The sequence below is a fragment of the Bombus vancouverensis genome, chromosome 6 (genome assembly GCF_051014615.1).
Source record: "Bombus vancouverensis nearcticus chromosome 6, iyBomVanc1_principal, whole genome shotgun sequence".
In the NCBI taxonomy this organism is placed as follows: Eukaryota; Metazoa; Arthropoda; class Insecta; order Hymenoptera; family Apidae; genus Bombus; species Bombus vancouverensis.
This window is the reverse complement of record NC_134916.1, coordinates 6,915,280-6,920,528: the sequence shown is the minus strand read 5'-3', so window position 1 is coordinate 6,920,528 and position 5,249 is coordinate 6,915,280. Positions and strand designations below refer to the sequence as shown.

The 5,249-nt window shown below is 35.6% G+C and overlaps 1 pseudogene; it reads left to right on the top strand.

The window, feature by feature from the left end:
* Positions 1-2,878: 2,878 nt before the first annotated feature.
* On the top strand, positions 2,879-4,042 carry LOC143302797 (uncharacterized; annotated as a pseudogene).
* Positions 4,043-5,249: the final 1,207 nt, after the last annotated feature.

The following is a 5,249-nucleotide window of genomic DNA, read 5'->3' as shown; positions in this document are numbered from 1 at the left end:
TAATTCTTCGAGTGCCGCCTTGTCCTTCGTCGAACTCCCACCTTTTTCACCTATCGATCCTCGTTAGACAATTAGGGGACTCAAGAATAGATGGGAGGGGAGGACGAGTGAGTTTCACGTCTACGTCATCGATTTTGTAATCGATAATACCTGTAGTATGAGAAACGATAAATAGTTAACGATGTCGCTGTTTCTTATGTGTTTTGGTAGCATCACTTTCGATACAAAGCTATGTCGTAAAGTTGTGACGAGTATGATAATTTTTGGTGAACCGGATAGAAATTGAATGGCAAACACGAAACGATAAACGAATGAAGGAACCTGTTTTTTGCGCGTGGCTTACAAGGAAACAGAGATTATGGAGATGTATGGAGATTATTATGATCAGGATCTTAGCTAAACGAATTGAAGCTATTTATGACCTTTGAATTCCCTTTCATTTGTCTCCATTTTCATTTTTCGAATAATTGACTACTTTTAAATTATTTAAATATTACTTAAATAGGTATGATCATATTTTTTTTGCAATTGGATTTTTTAGAAATTTTATAATAACAAAAAATGGCGAAATTTAAATATCATAGGAGATTAAGAAACAGTGTGATTCAATCTGGATCGAGCGTACGTTTCATCTTTCGTTCTTTGAAATAGTAAAGTTATCGAAAATCAGGAAAGATGCTTACGTATGTATCTATTTCATGGAAAGTTACGAAGTTCACCAGGATGCCTTTAGAAACGTTATACTGTTACATTGTATTAGGTTATATTATATTACATTATATGAAATGTTGAGATTGACTGATGGAGGAACGAGTGGATGAATTTGTAATAGAAACATATATTGAAATAAGTATAGGTATAAGTACAGATATAGCATATGCTGATTCATATCCTCACTCTTTCACTGTTACAATACAATAGAATATAATAGCGAGCACGTTCATAGATTTATAGCAAAGGCATTACCAAAAAAGTTAACCTTGGTTAACTCTAGCTGAAGGCTATAAGAAACAGCAATAACAATCTACTTGTAGCCTTTTTGTTTGTAAACATTGTAATCCAAAATAACATTGGTATTCAAAGGCACAGAAGTCGAAAATATAGAATAAAAATTTTTCGTTTGAGGCTTTGTTTTCGAGAAAATCGACTTTGAATTTTCGCTCGGTACGCGTGCACTTTATCACGTCTCGTTATAACGGATCTCACTGTAGATCGTTGTCTCGATGGAAAAATTAAAAAAAAAAATTAAAAAAAATTAAAAAAAAAATTTTTATTCTATATTTTCGATTTCTCCTTTCGCGTAGAATCACCGCCTTTCCGCTTGTACCACCAGTTACCAACCACCCTGTATAACGTTATATTATATTACGCTACATACTATAACGTTATATTGTATTGTGTTATATTACATTACGTCATATAGTATTACGTTATATAGTGTTACGTTATATTATATCATAACACGTTATAATATATGACGTTATATTGAATCACGTTATATTATATTACATTATATAGTATTACGTTTTAACGTTTTAACGTATTACGGTATATAGTATTGTCGCGTCCCGCGACCTGCACGATCCATAGCGCGAAAGTTAAATTGATAATTTCTTTCAAATCAAGGTAATTTAAAACGTTTATTTGAAACCGTGTTTACTGTATTTGAAGTGAAAGGCAGTTAAAGCCGCTAAAAGCTATATTTTGCGAAAACTTATCTATGTCTTTATATTTATCTAATTATGTTTTTATAACGATATTAAGACAATTTAAATTGTAAACAAAGTCGGCAGTTGAACAAACGTTGGAGATGTTGCTAAACATTTTCAAAAGAAAGACCCCGACGTTTTTTCATCTTCGACAGATATAAATGTAGCGACTCAGAGAAGTCAGTGAGAATATTTACCGTTCGTTAATCGAGTGAGAATATTTACTGTTCGTCTATCGAGTAATGATAATTATTATCGTTCGTCTATCGAGTATATTAATTAATTACCGTTCGTCAACCGAATAATTACCATTGTCTATCGAAGAATTACGAGGCAGTCCGCTTCTTTTACGAGCAAGTTATGCTCGTAAAGGAGCGGGCAGAGAGAGAAAGAGTGAAAAACTCTTACCCTTGTAGGGTAACGCGGTAGAGAGGGATGGCGGTCAGGCGGCCCAGAGCCGCTTCACTGCCGACCCAACGGGCCGCGACTAGAGGGGCGGATGGCGCTAGGTGCAGTGGCCTCCTCTAGCGCCAAACTTAAGAGTTAAGAACTTTTAGGACTGGCTCGAACAAGAGGACGCGGGAGGGGGGTGCAACGGAAAGATAATTCGATCGAGATCCACGGAGCACTCCTGTACACGCGTAGGAAGACCATCATGGAGTTTTAGTCGGTAAAAGTTCGACACTACTCTGCTGTCGCCGATTATAAGTAGCAGCAGCAGAGTGTCCATGAGGATTTCTTCACGTATAAAAAAGAAAATGTTTATCGAAGAGTTAGTTATCATTTTGTCTATCGGAGAAGGATCATCTTGTCAACCGAAGAATCATCATTTTGTCAATCGAAGAATTACCATTTTGTTAACCGAAGAATTTTATATCCGTCAGTCTGTCAGTCAATTGTCAATATCGAAATCGAGTAAGATTTGAATAAATCATTGCATATTGTAAATTTACTTTCGAAAAACTTTTATCCTCTCCCGCACATAGCAGGTTAGCCGAAAATGGAGCTTATTGGCAGTTGCATTAAACGTCAGTTAATTCTACCTTCTCGTCGGCAAATAAATAGAACGTAACAATATATACAGATCAAATTTTTTGGTGGCAGCGGTGGGATACACTCCACGGAAGATTAAAGTTCTTACGAGTATTGACAAAATATAAATAGAAAACATGTCGATCGCAAGAGACTCACTGAATGAGGACACGCTCTTGACATTGTCAGAAAAAGTGAAAGCGTAGGATGAAAATTTTCGCGTATTAACCTAAGAATTGTTAAATTAGAGGAAAACGCGTATATAAATAAGGTAACAAACGAAACTGAGATACCTACATTATCGTCGATAACAACGCGAGAGACCAGAGCGATCGAGGATAACTCCCAACCGATTAAGTTAAAAGATGCGATCGAATCGGTACCAGTGGTAGCGAAATATGGTTCCAAGGCATCAAGAGCCTCAATTGGTAAAATTATTAATGAATAAGCTTCGCAGACACGCGTTTCTCGCCGTAGAAGACTGTCACATAATAAGTTTGAACGATTTTGGGAACAAATTAAAAGACATGTTCGGCCCAGGAAAAACTGTTAACGAATATAGGAGAGAATTGGGAACAGTATTCTAACAACCAGGAGAAGATATTAGATTATATGGACCGCTTCAGAAATCTCAGACTGACAATAATGGATGGGGAAAGATGCGAGTGTGGCACCATATCCCAAGATGTTCAAGATACGCTAGATTGGGACACAAGGGAGGCTTTCGTTAAGGGACTCCCAAACAAGGTGTATTTGCGAATAAAGGTAGCAGGATACCAATCCTTGGACAACGCGTAGCTCCAAGCCGTGAGAGCAACACGGAAATTGAAACAGACAAACGACAGAATAGGATACCAACGTCCGACACCTCCGAACAACTACAACCGAAACAACGCCCGTCACCTGAACAATAACAACAACATCGGGATAAACACCAAGATCGGAGATTTGTACCACCGTCGTAGAATCGTTCAAACGACCCGGGACAAAACTCTATAACGTGTAATTATCGTAAAAAACCTGGGCATATGGTAAAAGATTGCTACAGATTTAAAGTTAGAGTAGACGCTGGAGTAATTGTACCTTACGCGTCGGGGCAATCGGGAAACCAGCCAACTCTTTCGAGAGCAAGGGGCGAACCTCAAAGAAGCAATGCTGTGAATCGCCCAAGAGTACAAACGGCAACGAGAAGAGTGACGCCGAACCCTTCACACATTGCAATAAAATCCTCGTGTAGTCGTGCAGGGGAACGAATGGGATATCTGGAGAATCGACAATTAAAAGAAGAGGAAGTCCACTGAAAAACAACCGTTTTTATAACGTTAAATAACGTTACAACGTCTAACGTTATATGGTATGACGTTATAACGTATTACGTTATATGGTATAACGTTATAACGTATAACAGTACATGGTATAACGTTATAACGCAATACGTAATAAGGTATAACGTTATTACGCATTACGTTATATAGTATAACGTTATTACGCATTACGTTATATAGTATAACGTTATATGGTATAACGATATAACGCATAACGTCATATGGTACAACGTTATTATGCATTACGCTATACAGTATAACATTATATGGTATAATGTTATAACGTAATACGCTATATGGAATAACGATATAACGCATTACGTAATATAACACAACGTTATAAGCTATTACGGTATATAGTATAACGTTATATGGTATAACGTTTAATGGTATAACGTTATAACGTATTACGTTATATGGTATAACGTTATAACATATTACGTTATATAGCATAACGTTATAACGTATTAAGTAATATGATATAACGTCATATGGTATAACGTTATATCGTATTACGTTATTTGGTATAACGTTATAACATATTACGCTATATGGTATAACGTTATAACATATTACGTTATATGGTATAACGTCATATGGTATAACGTTATAACGTATTACGTTATATGGTATAACGTTATAACGTATTACGTTATATGGTATTACGTTATAACGTATTACGTTATATGGTACAACGTCATATGGTATAACGTTATAACGTATTACGTTATATGGTATTACGTTATAACGTATTACGCTATATGGTATAACGTTATAACGTATTACGTTACATGGTATAGCGTCATATGGTATAACGTTATAACGTATTACGTTATATGGTATAACGTCATATGGTATAACGTTATAACGTATTACGTTATATGGTATTACGTTATAACGTATTACGCTATATGGTATAACGTTATAACGTATTACGTTATATGGTATAACGTTATAACGTATTGCGTTATCTGGTATAATGTTATAACGTATTACGTTATATGGCTTTACGTCACAACGTATTACGTTATATGGTCTAACGTTATAACGTATTACGTTATATGGTATAACGTCATATGGTATAACGCTATAACGTATTACGTTATATGGTATTACGTTATAACGTATTACGCTATATGGTATAACGTTATAACGTATTACGTTATATGGTATTACGTTATAA